We start from the raw sequence: 23,049 nt of genomic DNA on the forward strand, positions 1-23,049 counted from the left end.
AAATTCTTTAACACTATAACAGTCCCTACCATAACCACCCTTTTATTCTTACAAATAACTGAAATCTCCTTACAAATTTGGTTCTCAATTTCCACTGACTACTAGGGGGTCTATAATACAAGGAGAAAGTGAGGTCTGCAGATGCTGGAGATCAGAGCTGAAAATGTGTTGCTGGAAAAGCGCAGCAGGTCAGGCAGCATCCAGGGAACAGGAGAATCAACGTTTCGGGCATAAGCCCTTCTTCAGGTCTATAATACAATCCATATAATATTTTTAAATTCCACTTTGGAAAGAGGACCAGTCTTACTCAAGTTTGGGGTCCAGACAGACTCCAGCCTCACACACATTTATGGCATTGTCTGAGCTGAGATGTCACCTTTTGTTATGAAACCTTAAATTATCTTGAGTGTGTGACTTAAAAGAAGTTCTAGGATTTACATATTAAAGAACCTAAACCAGCAAATCAATTCTAAAAGATGAAAGATTTAGCAATCTAGGTTTGTTCAAAGTATTATTGAATCACTGCAATCTTTTGCTATAAATTCAATGTTTAATGGTCCTGCTTCACAACCACCCGATGAAGAAGCAGCACTTCGAAAGCTATTGCTTCCAAATAAACCTGTTGGACTGTAACCTGGTTTATTTATAGTCCTTGTGTTATCACCAGTGCTGTAGGTTCGGGTTAGTTAGTCAGTCTGTGCCTCACCGTGGATCGCACATGCAGTTCTAGTTCCCACGGAGACGGGGGCTGATCTATATTCAGTTCACACGCACTGGTTGCTTGGGAGCCTTCTCAGTGCATTTCTTTCGATTTGAAACCGAACGACTCACGGCCAACCATGAGGATATTCGTCCCAGTGACACAGGAAGCAAGCGATGAACTCACAACGAAACCCGGCTCAAAAATTTATAAACACGCGTTTTGCTAAAAGTATCACAAAACTTCCACCTGATTGAAAAGCCGAGAAAACAATCCTATTAATCAGTGAATATTCAAGATCCATCGGACTCTGGTAAGTGTGTAACATTTTATTGAAGAATTAACGATGCTTCTCATATTAAAGAAGCTGAGAACTGAGAGTCTCTCTTGGAGTGGTTGAAACTCAAAGACAAATTGGAACAAACGTTGCAGAGGGCGCCAGAGAACTTCGGTCTCCAAAACCCTTGTTATTCACCAGCCTCCGGTCTAACCCGTACACAGAATTTAAGAGGAATTGTTGCTAATGTAACAACACAAATCGGTCCTTGCTTCTTAACACCTTCAGCAAGTTGATTAGGAAAAGATCCGCCTCGCCTCCACTCGCAATCACAAATGAATTCACAACTCAGGATAAACTTCCAATTTTAAAAAAAACTCATTGTATGAAATGCATTTGTCGTTTCAATCAATGGACACTTCGTTATAATGACTAACATTTCAGGGATTCAATTAAAATTTCATCCGGAAGGTTACATTTGTAAAGAAAACAGGCTGCGCTTATCAAAGAGTACCAAATCGTTATGAAGATATTTAAAATTAAACCACTTAATGACATATTTTAAAGCTGCAATTTGGAACGCTTAAAGAGCACGTGATGCCGGTCTCTGTGTCCAATTGTATTCACTGCGCCATCTCCGAGTAGATATTATTTTACAAATGGGCTAAGGTTTACTCGGCTCCTGCCCACACTCTCTGGCGAAATGCAGCTCTAGAGGTGTGCCGCCTGAGTCCCGCACTGAAAACTCCGCTTTCTCACACACACACAGACTGGTATAAGCAGCTTCACATCGGAATAACGGTAAGACACGGAGCAGAACATTTTGGTGAAAAACCGCGCGGGTGAACGCTCAAATGTGAAAGGTTTTGATCTGATGGAGAGCAACAGCATTTTCGGAAACAAAGCAGCCACTTGAATTATTGGTGTAAAGCAGTGGGTGCATTTTTAAGGACTCTGCTGTGATGTGTGAATGCAAAATGTGTCATTTCAGATGACTGAATCTTTTTGATTAGAGACTCCATTCTTTGGTAATACAAGCTTTACGAAGCTGATGTATTTGGGAGGGATGCAAGTCAACAAGTCTCATTCATTTAGCACAGTAACCTATAGCAATTATGAGGGATACATCACTATGGCCTTGTCTAAAATCGATCTCGGAACGAAAAAGAACGACAGTTTAATTGAACTAATCATGTCATTGTCATAGGATTTCTGAGTATAGAAAAAAATTAACAGCTGCTATTCCCAGCACCTTACTGATGCACAGTCGAATGATAGACGCTCGCTAAAGCCATGTAGGAAACGATTTTTAGTATTTCGATGAAACCTGTGGTTGTATGACTATTAGGGAAAGAACTGACTATAATTGCTTTGCATCAAGTTCTAATTTGATACCGATGTACGGGGGGAAGCGTTACTGTAAGGACATTATGGTAAATTTGCAACATGATTTACTATTTAAATGTAGAAATTTCGGTCACTTCCTTTTTCTTCTGTAAAGCTTGGTAACTTAGAGCGCAGTTTTATCGAGTGGATTTTCCAGACTCCTTGCTCAGACATTGCGGCTTATTCTCAGGTCGAGAGCCATTGAGTTCCTTTGTTTCCCATGACGCATGCGCCTTACTGCAGGGTGTGGAATGAAGGCATATCTGTAAATCATTCTGTCATTTAGGTGTAGTCAGGAGAACAATAGAAATTGTTACCTGATTAAATTCCACAATTCCTACCTCCTTATGAATCAAGGCATTTTACTAACCTTGTAGTTTCTAGGATTTATATCTGACTCCATAAATATTTATTTGTGATTTTCATATTTTAATGAGCAAAACAAATCTGTATGAATGACCAATATATAAAAAATGTTGGAACCACAAGACTTCAGTTGACAAGCCGGGAAATGCAGTCTAGCATCAACTACAAATTCCTGGGTGCTTTAGGGAAGGGCTTGGCTGTAAATGTATTCAAATATATTGCAACAACTGATTGAAACTATGTTGAAGCAACACTCCCTTCTCATTAATGTTTTTAAGTGGCTGTGTAGAGACCTAAATGTTAAAAGTACACTACTGCAAAAATGTGCATTCCAAAATGTGTTGTTTGATTTTAATGTTATAGATATGGCAGACAAAAAAAAATTGTAGATGGATGAACTTGTCCTATCATGTGTTTCTTCGTCTACCTTCTCCGATAAACATGTGACTTTTCAGAGTGAGGCACTTCATTATTCTCAAATCATTTTAAGTCTAGGTGTAATTGAACCAAACATTCTCCAGGCAAGTTCCAACTGCTGACAGCTTTGAAAACATTGACCATTACTAAAGAATGTTATGATATTCATTACTGCTTTGTAGAAAAGGTGAATAATAACAATTCAATATGATCTGCAACATTATGTTTCAGAGGTGACGTGGGCATTTTTGCATTGAAGTGATATCATTATTTTGCAGAAAAATTGAATTTTGTGATGTCATTCCTTTAAAGTTCAGCCCTATTTTCATTAGTATGTTGGAATACACAAATGATTCGATGTCAGTTTCCTCCTCAAATGTAAGGGCAAAACTATGTGGAAATATATCTGAATAATCCTTATTTAATTTCAGGCATTATGCTGCTGTTCTGTGAATCTTCATTTGTATGTTGGTGACATAAATGTGGAGCATTCAATGCAGTTATCAATAATATTTGTTGCTTATATCATTTGGAGGGCTGTTTTGCATGCATATTATCAGTACATAGAAAATAAAAGCATATATAGTTCATTTGGCCTCTCAAGCTTGCTTCTTTTGTCAGCTTCTAGACAGCAAAGACTCTTTAAATCAATCAGGATTTTATTATGACAATGAGCACTTCAAATTACTTTATCATTATTTATAACAAGAACTGAAATCCAGAAATTTTAAATATTTAAACATATTGTCAAAGGTTTACTGTTCTCCACCATTATGCCATGTTTGTGCATGTATTTAAACCATGAGCAAAATCTGTTATTGAATCTTTTTGAAACTTCCAGCATGGCAATAATGGTCTCTTAATTCAGTGCTAATTAAACTTCATAATGTGAAAGAATATTTATTAAAACCGCTTAAAACCTCTCCCATAAATCCAGCTGCTTTAGCATCTTCACATTACTCAAGGAATGCGTATTGCATTTTGTATTAATGGCATTTCCCTTCCCCATAAATGACACAATTGACCTATTCCTGGGTGGAAATGTGGAGTACAAGTAAATACAACTTTCAAGTTAACTTGGATTAGGCGAACAAGATACAGACAATGGCTTGTTGCTGCAAATGAAAATGGAACCACAAAACTGTACTTCTATTGCCATAAACTATAGTTGATGACTACTGATGGATTAGAAGATTTTGAGCAGCAAATATATGGTTGCTTTAAATTGACTGATCACCAAGTATTTTAGACTTAATCTCAGTGATCTACACCAAATGGTTAGGTTTGCACTAAGTAATGAAGAAACATTTCATTAAACTTCACAGATCCAACTGGAGCAGATGGGAATATTAAAAATGTTCCGAAGTCTATTAAAAGGTCATCTGTACTGTGAAACTCAATTAGCACCTGTAACATTATATAGCACATTAAAATTCAGTATAACATAGTTGCCCATCTCATTTCAAATCAAACTTCAGGTCACTTCTGTGTTGTCAGCTTTAAACCCAGAGAATGCAATACATTTGTCTTAACACTATAATTTTGGCAAATGACTATGGTTGTTCATTTCAACCATTGGCAAGTGATAGCTTCAAATCAATCCACTGACCTCATCAATGGAGATATGTTACTGGGCTATGCCTCACAAAAAACTCCAAAGCAGCATCATATTCAACGCCAGTACTTTACTTCAGACAGACTTCCATGTTTATGGAGAAAGAGAAGCTGAACTTTAATGTTCAGAATCAATTTCTAGCATAGCAAAGGCAAATTGCACACAATGGTGAACTTGTGACTTTCCAACGATTGGTTTAGTACAATATTTCACACCTATATGTGCTCTGAGTGACAATATAATCAGATTAATGAGAAATGAACCTGGTTACTCACACTTGCCTCAAGTTAAATCCTGTTATCATGCCATCTCACATAGAAATCAAAATGTAATAAAACAAGTAAATTGGTTTCATTTACACAACACTTCTGATTTGCAATATTAGGAAACTTTGGTCCTTAGTTAACCCTTTTTTTTTAACTGCCTTTACTGATTTACATTGATTCACATGGTACATCATTGGCAATAAACCGGTTAACAAGCATTTCAGTTCAATAGGTGCATGTATTGCACTCTTAGAGCAGAGAGTCAGCAATCAACCTCCCAGCTAAGCAAATTGCTAGGAATGTCTGAACTACATTAATACCCATGAACATAAAACATGAGAAAAATAGCACTCATCCAAATTATAATGTGGAGGCTTGAACTCGGAGTTTTTGCATCGGAGGCTGAGGCAGTAATGACTAAAGTTATTCATTTGGGACTTCTAAAATCATCTTAACTCATCCCATTCAAAATGTATTTCCAGATCCAAGTTAATATAGGTGGACTTTTACTTAGCTTATTTAAAAATGTTCTAATCGATGGGTCCCTATTTCCATCTTTCATTCTCATACAATCTCCATCAACTGTCCAAAAACTTTAAAAAAGTTTTGAAGCTTTCAGAGTCTTGAAATACTTCATATACTTACAATTGTCAGGCAAATGTTGTGAATGACACAGTCTTGCAAAACAAATGCTTATGGCTAGTTAGCTCTGCAAGTTAACCGATACTAAGTTGAATGGAAGCTTTATAATACACTTCTGAAGATGGGTCACTGGACTCGAAAGATTGACTCTGCTTTCTCTCCACAGATGCTGCTGGACCTGCTGAGTTTCTCCAACAATTTGTTTTTGCTTCAGATTTTCAAAATCCACAGTTCTTTGTTTTATGATAATATGCTGGCCATTGATTCATGATTGTAATATCTATTTATACATTACAGATATTGTCAGATATATTTAATATTTCAGCAATTCTATTCAATACAAAATCAATTTTAATTTTGACTTGCCAATCAATTTGACTTTCCATGTTCTAACACCTTTGCAATAATGACATTTTCAGTTTGCACGCTTTCCAATATATTTAAGTACTTTTACTATCTTTTTAGTAAACATAATATTTACCATTGTTATAACTCAGTGTGAAAGATGAGTTTTACAGAATCTGTCAATTTTATTTGAAGTTGAAATCCAATGTCAACTCCAAGGTTATAAACATACATACATTTATGTAAACATAGAAATGAGAAAAAGGAGTAGACCACACAGCCCCTCTGTCCTGCTCGAGCATTCATTAAGACTATGGCTGATCTGTTTCCCTCCATTCCTGTCTACCTATGAAGGCTTTCAACTCAACCCCCTTCCCCCACTTACCAAACATTTATCTACCTCTGCTCTAAAAGGTTTCAAAGATACTGCTTCCAGCAATGTTTGAACAAGAGAGTTCCAAGCATTTATGATCGTCTGAGAGAAAATAAATTCTGCTCATCTCTATCTTAAATTTATTTTTATACAGTGTTCCCTCAGTTTTGATTCTCCACAAGGGGAACCATTGTTTCCTTATCCATCTCATCAAGATTCCTCAAATCATTAAATGTCTAAATCAAGCTGCCTCCTGCTTTTCTAAATTTCAGTGGATACAATCTTAGCCTTTCCAATATTTTCTAAAGACAGTCTACTCATTACATGATATTAGTCTAGTGAGCCTTCTGTAACCTGTATTTATGCCCTTACTTAAATAAAGAGACTAGTGCTCAGTATAGACTTCTAGATGTACTCTCGATGTCCCATATAGCTGAAGCATAATCTCCCTATATTCCTCATGCAATGAATGATATCATTCTACTAAATTTCCTAACTTTTTTGCTGCATTTGCATATTAACCTGTTATGATACATACAATAGAATAGAATAGTCTTTATTATCACATGCTCTTGAATGATGCATGAAAAGTTTGTAATGTCATTACTTTGGAGCCATCTTTAAGTACAGAGTACCAAGTTATAAATATCTTAAGTGCTTGTTACAGAATTGAAAGTGTTTAAAAGAAAGTGTCGCATTGGAATACAAAGTTTTAAAAATATTCAAGCTACTCGAAGTCCAGAAGTTTAAAAAGTTGAAAATTGGGAGTTGGGGAAGAAAAACTGCAGAAGGGAGAAGAAAGAAAAAAGGAAAAGGAACTGGTAGAGCAGAGGAATTCTGGCTGCATCTGGTGCCCCCTTGTATGACGTATTAGGACACCCAAATCATTCTGCATCTTGGAGCATTGCACAATTTGGATAATATGCTACCTTTTTTTATTCTTCCCATCAAAGAGACATTGCATTTTATTTGCCTTATGTTTATCTCTTCATAAATTACTATCCTACTTATCAAATTTGGCAAACATCCTTCTATCCTTTCACCCAAGTCATTTATATAAAATGTAAAACATTGATCCCTGTGGTGAATCACTCATTATGTCTTGCCAACCAGGAAATAACCCATTTTGACTACTCTCTGTTTACTGTTAGCTGACCAATTTTCTATCCACACCAATATGTTACTTCCTTTATAATGAGCTTTTATTTTCTGCAATAACCTTTAATGTAACACTTCATCAAATGCTTTGTAAAAGCTTAACTTCTCCATATCCGTTGGTTCTCCTTTATTCCCAGCATGTTCGTTCTTCAAGTAACTCCAATGAGTCTGTTAAACATGTTTCGCCTTTCACAAAACCATGTTGACTCTGATTGCCTTAAATGTCTCAAAGTGCTTTGCTAAAACGTCTTTAATAATAGTTTTAACATCTTCCCACTGATGTTAAGCTGAATGGCCTGTATTTTCCTATGTTCTGTCTCCCTCAACTTTTGAATAAAGGAGTTACTTACACTATTTTCTAATCTAATGGGAACTTTTCCAAATGTAAGTAATTTTGCTAAATTAAAACCAAATGCATCAAATATTTCATGAGCCACTTCTTTTAAGACTATCGGATGAAGATATCCGCTCATAGCTCCCAACTGTTTGTTTAATATCACTTTCTTAGTCATTGTAATTTTCTTGAATTCCTCCCAGCCTTCCATTTCCTGATTTATAGCTATTTTTGAGAGGTTACATGTCTTGTCTATTGTGAAGACTGAAGCAAAATACCTGTTTAATTTCGGCTCTTTGTTTTCCATCATTAATTCTCATGGCTCTTTTCTATAGAGCCAATGCTAATTTCTAAAAAAAAATCTTTTACTTAATATGTGTTTTTACATTTCTAACTAGCTTTTTCTTTACTCTAATTTTTCCTCCTTATTACTTTTTTCAGTAATTCTTTGATTCTTTCTTTGTATCTTCTAATCTGCAACATATCTTTGATTTTTAACTTTATATTGTGCGCACAACACCAGGTTATAGTCCAACAGGTTTAATTGGAAGCACACTAGCTTTTGGAGCGTCGCTCCTTCATCAGGTGATAGTGCCTGATGAAGGAGCGTCGCTCCGAAAGCTAGTGTGCTTCCAATTAAACCTGTTGGACTATAACCTGGTGTTGTGTGATTTTTAACTTTGTACTCCCCAGTCCAACACCGGCGTCTCCAAATCATTGCACAATATAAATCTGGTACTCTTTGACATTTTTTAGTTAATCTCAAAGAGTGGATCCTCCCTTGAGACTTTTTTCTTTCTCATTGAAATGTATTAATTCTGTCTGTTATGGCATATCCTTTTCAATGTCTACTACTGCACTTTTGCATCTCAATTAACCTATCTTTTAATTTAATTTGCCATTTTACATTAGCTGGTTCTGCCTTCATAGCTGCCTTTGTTTAAGTTTCATAATTTTGGACTCACTCTTCTGTCAAACAGAATGGACAGTTCAATCATATTACGATCAGAATGCTGTCAGGATGCCTTAATTCACAAGGTCATTAATTAATTTCATTTAATTTTTATTTGATAATTCTTTCATCTAATTATGTACTTCACTATTTTTTCAATAAACATAGTTTAATTAAACTTGATGAATTAAATGTTGAAGTCATCTAAAATTTATAAAATGTGATATTACTCAAAGTAGTTTTATTATTAAGGCTTAGTGAATTGGTGTTCCACTCAATAAAGAAGACATTCTAGTAGGGGTAAAACAAGTTGACAATTTGTGATCCACATTTTAGAACATAGAACAGTACAGTACAGAACAGGCCCTTCAGCCCATGATGTTGTGCCGACCACTGATCCTCATGTATGCACCCTCAAATTTATGTGACCATATGCATGTCCAGTAGTCTCTTAAATGTCCCCAATGACCTTGCTTCCACAACTGCTGCTGGCAACGCATTCCATGCTCACAACTTTCTGTGTAAAGAACCCGCCTCTGACATCCCCTCTATACTTTCCTCCAACCAGCTTAAAACTATGACCCCTCGTGTTAGCCATTTCTGCCCTGGGAAATAGTCTCTGGTTATCGACTCTATCTATGCCTCTCATTACCTTATATAGCTCAATTAGGTCCCCTCTCCTCCTCCTTTTCTCCAATGAAAAAAGTCCGAGCTCAGTCAACCTCTCTTCATAAGATAAGCCCTCCAGTCCAGGCAGCATCCTGGTAAACCTCCTCTGAACCCTTTCCAAAGCATCCACATCTTTCCTATAATAGGGCGATGAGAACTGGATGCAATATTCCAAGTGCAGTCTAACCAAAGTTTTATAGAGCTGCAACAAGATCTCACGACTCTAAAACTCAATCCCCTGCATGCTTAATCAACAGTCGCTGTCTGAGAATGGGTCTTCAAGTTCTATAATACTTATGAAACATTTGGGAACTAAATTAATTTTGTTTACTATATTTTCAATGTATGAAATAAATTGAGGAAAATCATCCAGAATTCAGTATTATGTAGGAAACTAGTTCACAAGAAAAAGGAATTAGATTCAGTATTGGAGTGGTACTACAAAAACTGGATTTAAGATGTAATAAACGTGACCTGCCAATCTTTCATGATAGGGGCATTGAAGGAATTTTTTTTTATCCAATAGGTTATTACCTTTCATAACATGTGTCTAATTCACAAACAAGAACAGAAAATACTTGAGAAACTCAGCAAGTCTGGCAGCATATGTAGAAATTCACAAGTGGTTCATGAAAACAGAAAGGCAGAGTGATATTTAAATGGTGATATTTTGGGAAAAGTGAATGTACAAAGGAATCTCAGTGTCATTAGACACCAGTCAAAAAAAGTAAACAGCTAAGTGCAGAAGCAATCAGGAAAGCAAATGTATTTTGGTCTTAATTGCAAGAGGAGTTGATATAGGGCTACCTTTCCACAGCTGTGTATGGCTTTGGTGCAACCACACCTAGAGTATTGCATGCAGCTTTGGTCTCTAGCCCTCAGCAAGGATATAATTTCCATCGAGGGAGTGCAATGGGGGTTCACTAGCCTGATACCAGGGTGGCAAGATGGGGAGAGATTGGTTTGACCCAGCCTATATTCACTGGAGTTTAGAGGGGCTCTGATTGAAACACAAAATTCTAACAAGGAGGGACAGACTAGATGCATGGAGGATGTTTCCCCTGGTTGGGTAGTCTTGAATTAGATGTCACAGTCACAGGATATGGGTTGGCCATTTAGGACTTTTCTTCATCCAGAGGGTGGTCAACCTGTGGCATTCACTATTATTGAAGTCTGTGGAGGTCGGATCACTGAGTATACTTAAAAAGAGATTGAAAGATCTTTAGATATAATAACATAAGAACGAGTAACTGGAATAGGCAATTAAGCCTCTTGAACTTGCTCTGCCACTTGATAAGATCATGGCTGATCTCACCTCACTCACAAATAACTCTTCATAACCCACCAAACCATTACTAATTTTAAATCTATCCACTTTCTCTTTAAGTTTACAAAGTCTGAGCATCCACCACACCCTTCCACAGATTCACAATCCTTCAGAGAAGCAATTTTCTTTCAACTCTGTTTTAAATCTGCTACCCCTTACTCTAAATCAGACCATAGCAACACGATGGCTGGAGGAAGAGCACCTCATCTTCTGCTTAGGAACCCTCCAACCACAAGAGATGAACTCCGATTTCTCCAGTTTCCTCATTTCCCCTCCCCCCCACCTTGTCTCAGTCCCAACCCTCGAACTCAGCACCACCTTCCTAACCTGCAATCTTTTTCCTGACCTCTCCGCCCCCACCCCCACTCGGGTCTATCAACCTCACCTTTACCTCCTTCCACCTATCGCATTTCCAACGCCCCTCCCCCAAGTCCCTCCTCCCTATCTTTTATCTTAGCCTGCTGGACACACTTTCCTCATTCCTGAAGAAGGGCTCATGCCCGAAACGTCGATTCTCCTGCTCCTTGGATGCTGCCTGACCTGCTGCGCTTTTCCAGCAACACATTTTCAGCTCTGATGTCCAGCATCTGCAGTCCTTACTTTCTCCTAGTTCTGCTGAAGCACAGGGGGAAAGCATTCATTGTCGAATAAATATTAAACCCGTGCAATTTATCAGATTAGCATATAGAACAATTCACTGCACTCCAAATAATTAGTTGTGTGAAGTGCTTCCAAATATTTTGATGTGATAACTTGTTCTGTGAATACAAATATTATTTCACTTTTTGTGGAATTGTTAGATTCTGGTTTTGTACTACAATAACAATGAAGTTAAAACAACTGTACTCTTCTCACTGTGGGCAGACCATCCTATACCTTCCTCGTGTTATTTTCCATGAATGCATGTATGTATTAATATGTTTGTCTTGACACTGTTTTACATATCAAAAGCATTGAAAATCACAAAGAAAATGTGTGAAAGTAATGAATGGTGCAAAGCAGAGGAGGATACAAATCTAAAGAATTGTACTACCATAATGGTAATGCCAAAAAAAGACACATTTTCAGCAAATAATTAAATTCATTTTTACTTGGAAAAACATTGAATTATCCAATTGTTTAAAATATGCAACTTTAATAAAACTGCAGATATTCAAAAAGAGATTATGGCAGAAAACAGGAATCAATAGGAGAGGTAGCTTAATGCTTACCACGGTAGATGCGAGAAATGGTCATTAAGGAGGTTATTACTATGCACTTTGAAAAGCTTAAAGTGATCAGGAAGAGTCAGCATAGATTTGTGAAATAGAAATTTTTTTCAACCAATTTATTTGCATTCTTTGAAGGAATAATATCTACCTATGGATAGAGAAAAAAACTGTGAATGTATTGTACTTGGATTTCTGGATGGCATCTGATAAAGGTATTGCACAAGTAGGAGTTTGAAAATAAAGATAAAGTTGCCATAATCCTACTGGATGATTGGGCTACACTCTCATTATTGAGAAATGACTGGTGGTGGTTTAATTTCAGAGTCACCACGCCTTAGATAAAGGAAGAGGTTGAGAAGGAAGGTTCTTCATAGTAACATCAGTTGGAATAGGAATTGAACCTATGCTGTTGGCATTATCCTGCATCACAAACCAGCCATCCAGGGAACTGAGCTGTCCAACCCCTCAATAGAGGGCAACCTTTTTTAAAATTCATTTTTGGGATTTGGGCATTGCTGGCTGGCCAACATTTATTTTGCATTCTTTGAAGGAATAATATCTACCTATGGATAGAAAAAAAAACTGTGAATGTATTGTACTTGGATTTCTGGCCATTCCTGAAGAAGGGCCTGTGCCCGAAACGTCGAATCTCCTGTTCCCTGGATGCTGCCTGACCTGCTGTGCTGTTCCAGCAATAAAGTTTCAACTTTGATCTCCAGCATCTGCAGACCTCACTTTCTCCTGGCCAACATTTATTGTCATCCCTAAATATCCAGAGGGCGATTAAGATTCAACCACATTACTGTGGTTCTTAGAGTCATAGAGGTTTACAGCATGGAAACAGTCACTTCAGCCAACTTGTGCATGCCTTCCAGTTTCCATAATTAATCTACTCCCATTTGCCAGCATTTAGTCCCCACCCCTCCATACTGCTCCTATCCATGTACCTGTCCAAATGTTTGTTAAATGACAAAGTTGTACTTACCTCCACCACTCCAGCAGCCCAGACACTCAGCACTCTCTGTGTGAAAAAAATGTCCCTCCGGACCCTTTTTTATCTTACCCCAACACCTTAAACCCATGCCCTCTAGTTTTAGACTTGCCTACCATGGGGAAAAATTGTTGTCTATCCAGCTTATCTTTCGCTTTCATGATTTTATAGATCTCCATAAGGTCATCCCGCAATCTCCTACAGTCCAGGGAAAAAAAGTCACTGTCTCTCCTTAAAACCCAAACCTTCTAGTCTAGGTAGTATCCCAGCAAATCTTTACTGCACTCTTTCTAGTTTAATAATATTCTTTCTATGGTGGAGTGATAAGAACTGCATCCTGTACTCCAAATGTGGCCTTACCAATATACAATTGCAACAAGACATCCCAACTCCTATATTCAATGCTCTGACCAATGAAAGTCAGCATGGTGAAAGCCTTCTTCACCACCCTGTCTACCTGTTGCTCCACTTTCAAGGAGCTATGAACCGGTACTCCTAGATCTCTTTATTCTTTAAGAATCCCCAGGACCCTACCATTGACTGTGTAAGTCTTGCCAAAATGCAGCACTTTCCATTTATCTAAATTAAACTCTATCTGCCATACCTTAGCCCATTAGCCCAGTTAATCAAGATCTTAGCTTATCTGCAATCCTAGATAACCTTCTTCGCTGTCCGCTAGACCATCGATCTTGGTGTCATCTGCAAACTTACTAACTATACCTCCTAAATTATCATCCAAATCATTCATTCAGTACATGACTGGTCACAGGCTTCCAATTTGAAAAAACAACCTTTTACCACCACCCTATGTCTTCTACCTTCAAGCTAATTTTGTATCCAATTGTCTAGCTCTCCCTGGATCCTGTGAAATTTAACCTTATTCAACAACCCACCATGCAGTACCTTGTCAAAGGCCTTATTAAAGTCCATGTAATCTGCCCTTATTTACTTGGTCATCCCTCCAAAAGACTCGATCAAATCCATAAAGCATGATTTCTCATGCACAAAGCCATATTGACTATCCCAAATGGGTCCTTGCCTCTCCAAATGCCTGTAGATCCTGTCTCTCAGAATCTCCTTTAATAACTTACCAATGTTAAAAACACACAACACAGGGTTATAGTCCAACAGGTTTATTTGGTAGCACTAGTTTTTGGAGTGCTGCTCCTTCATCAGGTGGTTGTGAGTATAAGATCTTAAGACACAGAATTTATAGCAAAAGTTTACAGTGTGATGTAACTGAAATTATATATTGAAAAAGACCTGGATTGTTTGTTAAGTCTCTCATCTTTTAGAATGGGCATGTTGGTTTCAGTTCTTTCATATATAAATCGCAGAACATTTAAAAGTTACATTCTCAAGTGAACTTTAACAATTGGTGCCATGTCGGCCCAGATAATGCATTGAAGGTGTGATCTGCCCTGTGTGAGGCTGTCTATGCCACAATGGTCAGACCGATTCTAATCTAAAAAATGGATTTACAGAATCTTACATGGATTCATGCAGTTTTTCAGCAAATTAAAATGTAATGCTCCAGTACAAATTCACCCCATAAACTTATATGTGTCTGTGTTCATGTGGCGAGGGAGGGAGGCTGGGGTTATGAGTGTCTGTGAGAGAGAGCGTGTGTGTGCATCTAAAGGGGTATAAGTCTATGAGAGGGTGTGCGTGAGTGTATGGGTCTGTAGGAGAGTGAGTGTGCGTGTGTGTAGGAATGCTTGTCTTGTCTGTGTGTGTGCGCATAGTGCAATGGGGTCACCTGCAGTGTGACATGAGTCCAGGGGTAACGAACTTGACTAACACACACACATACACTTTTTATCCACCCTGTCCATGCCCCTCATAATCTTATTTGCTTCTATCAAATTTCCCTCAACCTTCTCTGGTCCAAAGAAAATAATTCAAAGAAAATGCTCCAAAGAAAATAAATCATTCCTGACCAAGGCCTCATTTCTGATGAAGGGCTTATGCCCGAAACATCGATTCTCCTGCTCCTTGGATACTGCCTTACCTGCTGTTTTACCCAGCACCACACTCTTTACTCTGATCTCCAGCATCTGCAGTCCTCAATTTCTCCAAAGAAGGTAACCCAAGCTTATCCAACCACTTCTCAGACCTCAAGCACTCCATCCCAGGCAACATCTTGGTGAATCTCCTCTGCACCCACTCTGATGCAGCCTTCCTGATGTACAGTGATCTGAACTATGCACAGTACTTTATCTGTGACTTAACCAAATTTTTGCATAACTCTAGCATAACCTCTCTGCTCTTATAATCTAAGCCTAGATTAATTAAGGCAAGTATCCTTTATGCCGCCTTAACTACCCTATTAAGCTGCTATGCCATCTGTGGGAACCTTGGATAAGCATCCCAAGATACTTCTGTTCCTGTGAGTTTCCTAATGTCCTGCCATTCATTGAATACTCCTTTGTCTTGTCACTTTTTCCCAAGTCTATCACCTCACTTGTCAGAGTTAAATTCCATCTGCCACTGATCTGCCTATCTGACCAATCCATTTATAACTACATGTTTCCTGAGACCTTCTTCCTCACTTTCAGAATGAATGCTATTATAAATGCCTGGTGGGAAACAGGTGTTTCAACAGATGATACCCATGGAATGGTACAGTATGGCTTCCTGGGTCATGGGTGATTCATCTTCTCTTCACTTTGAGTCTTGGTGGACTTGTTAAAAGTATTTGTGTGTGACCAGTCATGGCCTTCTTTGATCTTGACATGTTAATTATGCAGTCTTCATATTTTATTCTAAGTCTTCAGCAGAGAAAGTCAAATGTTAGATGGGATTACGCAGGTATTCCAAAACGTTTTATGATTACAAAAAAGAATTGAAGGTATTGTTACCCATACACTACTGACTATTTACTGATTTTTGAACAGCATTGGCAGAAATTCAAGAGTAGGTTTCATGTCCATTAGGCTGACTAAAGTGTATAGCATAGGAGATCCAGAGTCTTGGGAAAAGTTGCATAAAAGATATTTGCCAATGACCATGGAAAATATGAGGTTTGGGGTTTCCCCACTACATGACAGAGCAGACTGATTTTTGGGATGGCAAGTCTAATGTATGAAGAAAGATTGGATTGGATCGGACTATATTCACAGGAGTTTAGGAGGAAGGTGGGGGTGGGAGATTGCACAGAAACTTATAAAATTCTAACAACATTAGACAACATAAGTGCTAGAAGGGTGTTCCTGATGACCAAACTATCCAAAACTGGGGATCACAGTCGAAGGATATGGGGTAAACCATTTAGGACTGAGGTGGGGGTGAAAAAAATTCTTAATTCAAGGAATGGTTAAACTGTGGAATCTGCTACCTCAGAAAGTAGTTGAGGCCAAAAGATTCGAATGTTTTCAGGGCTAAAGAAATCAAAGGATATAGGGAGAAAGCAAGATATTGAATTGGATCATCATACTATAATCATATCAAAGGGTCAAATGGCATCCTTCTCTTATTTTCTATGTTTTTGTGTTTGGCTTATCTGGCAAAAAATAATCAAATCTTAATGTAACCCTGGCTAAGAAAAAATCGTTTTCACATTTTCCTAACACTTAAGTGACATGCCAAATGTGGTGAGGAAAGTCTTTTCACAAATTGAGTTGTCTGAGTCTGGAATGCATTGCCTGGAAGAGTGGCGAAGGCAGGTTCAATCAAGGCATTCAAGAAGGGATCAGCTGATTATTTAAATATAAACAATGCACAGAGGTAAGGGAGGTGAAAGGCACTAATTCAGGATGCTCATTCAGACATCTCATGCAAATCTAATGGGCTGAGTGGCTCCCTTCAGTACAATAACAATTCTGTGATTGAAATTCCATGATCCATCAGTTACAATACCATCTGCCGGATGACTACCCATTCCCCTTCTACTAGTACTTGAGGTGGTCTCCATTCATTCGTTAGCACTTTGCTGTTTAAATAATAACATCCAATGGTGGCTCAGTAGTAAGCACTGCTGCCTCACAGCGCCAGGGACCCAGGTTCAATTCCCACCTCAGGCGACTGACTGTGTGGAGTTTGCACATTCTCCCCGTGTCTGCGTGGATTTCCTCCGGATGCTCTGGATTTAGGCTAGTAAAGTGGAGGGGTGGGACCCAGGGAGAAATTGAGGAAAGAGATCAATCTGAGACTGGTACAGTTGAGAACAGAAGCGAGTCAAACAGTCAGGGCAGACAGGGACAAAGTAGAGAACAAGGTAAGGCTGACAAATTAAGCTGCATTTATTTCAATGCAAGAGTCTAACAGGGAAGGCAGATGAACTCAGGGCATGGTCAGGAACATGGGACTGGGAGATCATACAGAAACATGGCTCAGGGATGGACAGGACTGGCAGCCTAATGTTCCAGGATATAAATGCTACAGGAAGAAGAGAGGGGGAGTGGCGTTTTTGATAAAGGATAACATTACAGTTGTGCTGAGGGAGGATATTCCCGGAAATACATCCAGGGAGTTATTTGGGTGGAACTGAGAAATAAGAAAGGGATGATCACCACATTGGGATTGTATTATAGACCCCCCCCCTAATAGCCAGAGGGAAATTGAGAAACAAACTTGTAAGGAGATCTCAGTTATCTGTAAGAATAATAGGGTGGTTATGGTAGGGGATTTTAACTTTCCAAACGTAGACTGGGACTGCCATAGTGTTAGGGGTTTAGATGGAGAGGAATTTGTTAAGTGTGTACAAGAAAACTTTCTGATTCAGTATGTCGATGTACCTACGAGAGAAGGTGCAAAACTTGACCTACTGTTGGGAAATAAGGCAGGGCAGGTGACTGAGGTGTCAGTGGGGGAGCACTTTGGGGCCAGCGATCATAATTCTATTAGATTTAAAATAGTGATGGAAAAGGATCAACCAGATCTAAAAGTTGAAGTTCTAAATTGGAGAAAGGCCCATTTTGATGGTATTAGGCAAGAACTTTCAGAAGCTGATTGGGCGCAGATGTTTGCAGATAAAGGGACAGCTGGAAAATGGGAAGCCTTCAGAAATGAGATAATGAGGGTGGCACGATGGCACAGTGGTTAGCACTGTTGCCTCTCAGCGCCAGAGACCCGGGTTCAATTCCCACCTCAGGCGACTGACTGTGTGGAGTTTGCACATTCTCCCCGTGTCTGCGTGGGTTTCCTCCAGGTGCTCTGGTTTCCTCCCACAGTCCCAAAATGTGCAGGTTAGGTGAATTGACCATGCTAAATTGCCCAAAGTGTTAGGTGAAGGGTTAAATATAGGTAGGGGGATGGGTTACTCTTCAGAGGGTTGGTGTGGACTTGTTGGGCTGAAGGGCCTGTTTCCAAACTGTAGGAAATCTAATATAATCTATTGGTTCTGATTCAGGTTCTCAATATGTTTGATACAGCTCTCTCAATACAAGAGCCATGTTTTGTATTTTTTGTGTTTGCTTCACATTAGTTAGGATATTTGACAAGAGTACCAATCAAGGGAAAAATCAATATTCATGCAGCATGAGAGGACAGTGCTGATTGGTTAGCAAGTAGAAATAATACTGTGGAGAACGTAGCCATTAAAGCTCATTGACAGTTAGCCACCAGGCTTTGTCAAATTTTAAACCAGGCACGTTGATTCTGGTTGTCAGGGCATTGTCCTGATAAGTGAGCCAGTGAATAACCATCAGCTATTGTGTTGTGTTGAAACAGGTACAGTGTGTGAACATGTTTTGTCATCAAGCCACAAAAGTCAAAGATTGTTAAAATATGCAGAATTACCCAGTTTACCCATCTTTCAGACTCTGGTTGATACAACAGACTAGGCTTCTGTACTCAACAAGAACCACTATTTATTACAAATGAATAAAATTAGCACAGGTAAACAATTAAGAACAGTTGGCATGTAGCACTACAAATTAAACCTCCAACTCTCTTATAACGTCCCCCTTAAACATACATACAGATAGACACAGACAGGGAAAAGCACCTGAGTGTTATGAATGAAGGAAGACTGGGTAAGCAGTTCATGGGTTTTGCTAAGATGATTCTTGTGCTATCAGAATCTTGCTTCTCGATCAGCCCTCTTCAGATGCTTTCTCTTGTATGTAGGAGACACAGGGTAACTGGTTCATACTTACAAAGCTATCTGGGAACCGAGACAGGTTTTGTCATTGGTAACTGGTCACAAGTCCACAGACTTCATGTTGCTGACTGAATCTCCACTTGTACACATTCCTTGGTTCCAGCTTATCTGCAAATTTAGTATTGTGAAGAACCAGCAACTGTGTAAAACCACTTACAATGTATGTCAGGTTACTTGCTTTCAAAAAATGTGGCAATCCCTCAACAATCTTTGGTTTTTAAAACAGCTGTTTTCCCATTTTAGTTGACAATCATAAGTACAAAAGAAAAATAAAAAGACATGATCTTTACAATCCCCTCCATCCCAGGCAACAGTCTGTTGAATCTTTTTGAACTGTCTATGCATGTAAAGAGACCAATAGAGTCACAGAGTCATAGCAACCTACAGCACGGAAACAGACCCATCGGTCCAACCCATCCATGCCGACCAGATATCCCAACCCAATCTAGTCCCACCTGCCAGCACCCGGTCCATATCCCTCCAACCCCCTCCTATTCATATACCCATCCAAATGCCTTTTAAATGTTGCAATTGTACCAGCCTCCACCACATCCTCTGGCAGCTCATTCCATATGCGTGCCACCCTTTGTGTGAAAAAGTTGCTCCTTAGGTCTCTTTTATATCTTTCCCCTCTCACCCTAAACCAATAGCCTCTAGTTCTGGACTCCCCCATCCCAGGGAAAAAACTTTGCCTATTTATCCTATCCATGCCCCTCATGATTTTGTAAACCTTTGTAAGGTCACCCTTCAGCCTCTGATGCTCCGGGGAAAACAGCCCCAGCCTATTCAATCTCTCCCTATAGCTCAAATCCTCCAACCCTGGCAACATCCTTGTAAATCTTTTCTGAACCCTTTCAAGGTTTCACAACATCCTTCCGATAGGAAGGAGACCAGAATTGCACGCAATATTCCAAAAGTGGCCTAACCAATGTCCTGTACAGCTGCAACATGACCTCTCAAATCCTGTACTCAATACTCTGACCAATAAAGGAAAGCATACCAAATGCCTTCTTCACTATCCTATCTACCTGCAATTATACTTTCACGAAGCTATGAACCTGCACTCCAAGGTCTCTTTGTTCAGCAACACTCCCTAGGACCTTACCTATAAGTGTAAATCCTGTTCAAATTTGCTTTCCCAAAATGCAGCATCTCGCATTTATCTAAATTAAACTCCATTTGCCACTCCTCAGCTCATTGGCCCATTTGATCAAGATCGCATTGTAATCTGAGGTAACCTTCTTCTCTCGAGAGTGTGTTACTGGAAAAGCACAGCAGGTCAGGCAGCATCTGAGGAGCAGGAGAATCGAAGTTTTGGGCCAGAGCCCTTCCTTCGGGAATGAGGCTAGGAGCCTCAGAGGTGGAGATATAAGTGGGAGGGGTGAAGCTGGGGAGAAGGTAGCTAAGAGTGCAATAGGTGAATGGAGGTGGGGGTAAAGGTGATAGGTTGGAAGAAGGGTGGAGTGGATAAGTGGAAAGGAAGATTGAAAGGTGGAACAGGTCATGAGGTTGAAGATAAGGCATTCTTCCTCTAGGCATTGGGTGGTGGAGGGAGTGCGAGTGGAAGTTGAAATGTTCGGCCACAGAGCGCTTTAGAGAACATCTCCGGGACACCTGCACCAATCAACCCGATTGCCCCAAGGCCAAACATTTCAATTCTCCCTCCCACTCTGCTGAGGGCATGCAGGTCCTGGGCCTCCTCCATCACCACTCCCTCACCACCCGACGCCTGGAGGAAAAATGCCTTATCTTCCATCTCGGGACCCTTCAACCCCAGGGCATCAATATGGACTTCACCAGTTTCCTCACTTTCTCTCCCCTCACCTTACCCCAGTTCCAACCTTCCAACTCAGCACCGTCCTCATGATCTGTCCCACCTGTCAATCTTCCTTCCCACCTATCCGGTCCACCCTCGTCTCTGACCTATCATCTTTACCCCACCTCCATCCACCTATTGCACTCTTAGATGCCTTCTCCACAGCCCCACCCCCTCCCATTTATCTCCCCATCCCTGAGGCTCCCAGCATCATTCCTGATGAAGGGCTCTGCCCTCAAACGTTGATTCTCCTGCTCCTCAGATGCTGCCTGACCTGCTGTGCTTTTCAACACACTCAACTCTGGTTTCCAGCATCTGCAGACCTCACTTTCTCCCACTTTGACCCTCTTCGCTGTCCACCACACGTCCAACTTTAGTGTCATCTGCAAACTTACTAACTCTACCTCTTATGCTCACATCCAAATTATTTATATAAAAGACAAAAAATAGTGGACCCAGCACCGTGTAAACAGCACTCTAGGAGATGGCTTGTCAATGCCCTGTATATTCCTTATATGCCCTGAAATTTCCTTTTCTTCCAATCCCCCTTGCAATTATTACAATCATTCCATTTGCCTTTCTGATCGCTTGCTGTACCTGCATGTTAAGTTCTTTTGTGATTCATGGAAAAGGACATCCAGATTCCTCTGTACTCATGGTGCATTGTGACTCCATTTAAATAATGCGCTGCTTTTCTATTCTTCCTGTAAAAGATATGACCTCACATTTCACCACATTAAATTACATCTGTCAAGTTTTTGCCCACTTACTTGTCCTATCAATTTCCCTTTTCAGACTCTCCCACCTTGTTGCCGATATACCTTTGTATCATAGAATCATTTGTCATAAAAGAGGAGGCCATGATGTCCATTGTGCCCATGCTGACTGAAAAACAAACTAACCTAATTTTCCAGGTTTTGGTCCACCTTCCTGGAGGTTACTGCAGTTCAGGTACAGATCCCGACACCTTTTCGATAAGTGGAAAGTTTCTGCCTCCCCTACTCATTCAGTAGGATATTTGACATTTGCTGGGACAAAAAAACTTCCCTCATTCCCCCTCTAATCTTTCCACCAATCACGTTAAATCTATGCCTCTAATCACTGACCTCAATGTTAAGGTAAATAGGTCACTGTCTGCTGACCCCCTCATGATTTTGTACTTCTCAATCAAACCTTTCCTCTGTTCAATGGAGAATAACCCTAATTTATCCAATCTTTCCTCATTGATGCACTTTTCCAGGCCTGATAACATCCTGCTGGAAAAGCGCAGCAGGTCAGGCAGCATCCAAGGAGCAGGAGAACCAACATTTCAGGAATTCCTGAAGAAGGGCTTATGCCCGAAACGTCGATTCTCCTGCTCCTTGGATGCTTCCTGACCTGCTGTGCTTTTCCAGCAACACATTTTCAGCTCTGATCTCCAGCATCTGCAGTCCTCACGTTCTCCTCCTGATAACATCCTGGTAAATATCCTCTGTACATTCTCAAGTGCAATTACGCCTTTTCTGCAATGAAGCAACCAGACATGCAGACAGTGCATAATCAAATTGGACTATAATACTGTTGCTCATTTCATCCAGTGCATCAGTATAGATTGTTGCAATTGTACCCACCTCCACCACTTCCTCTGGCAGCTCATTCCATACATACACCACCCTCTGCTTAAAAAAGTTGTCCCTCAGATCCCTTTTAAATCTTGCCCCTCTCACCATAAACCTATGCCCTCTAGTTTTGGACTTCCCTAATCTGGGGAAAAGACCTTGGCTATCCATCTTATCCATGCCCATCATGTCTTTATAAACCTCTATAAGGTCACCCCTCAGCCTCCAATGCACCAGGGAGCAAAGCCTTAGCAAAAACCTTTGTAAATCATTTCTGAACCCTTTCAACTTTAATGACATCTCTCCTATAACAGGGAGACTAGAATTGAACAGTGTTCTAAAAGTAGCCTCACCAATGTCCTGTACAGCTGCAACATGATATCCTAACTCCTATACTCATGTACTGACCAATGAAGGCAAGCATACTAAATGCTTTGTTCACCACCCTGTCTACCTGCAACTCCAGTTACAAAAGACAATGCATCTGCATCTCAAAGTCTTTT

At 39.7% G+C, this 23,049-nt stretch overlaps 1 protein-coding gene across 2 annotated transcripts in view; it reads left to right on the top strand.

Annotated features, from left to right (window-relative positions):
* Positions 1–765: 765 nt before the first annotated feature.
* Positions 766–23,049, top strand: part of LOC122564565 (uncharacterized) — a 98,693-nt gene continuing 76,409 nt past the window's right edge. Inside the window, exon 1 of one of the 2 annotated variants that reach the window (XM_043719654.2) lies at positions 766–1,013. The gene's annotated coding sequence lies outside the window, so the exon portion shown is untranslated. Of the gene's footprint in view, positions 1,014–1,621; positions 1,779–23,049 lie in introns of those variants that run through there. The other variant, XM_043719652.2, reaches the window with a different exon arrangement.

This window comes from Chiloscyllium plagiosum, unplaced genomic scaffold (assembly GCF_037043375.1).
Source record: "Chiloscyllium plagiosum isolate Xiang-an unplaced genomic scaffold, Cpla_swu_hap1 HiC_scaffold_34, whole genome shotgun sequence".
NCBI classification, from domain to species: domain Eukaryota; kingdom Metazoa; phylum Chordata; class Chondrichthyes; order Orectolobiformes; family Hemiscylliidae; genus Chiloscyllium; species Chiloscyllium plagiosum.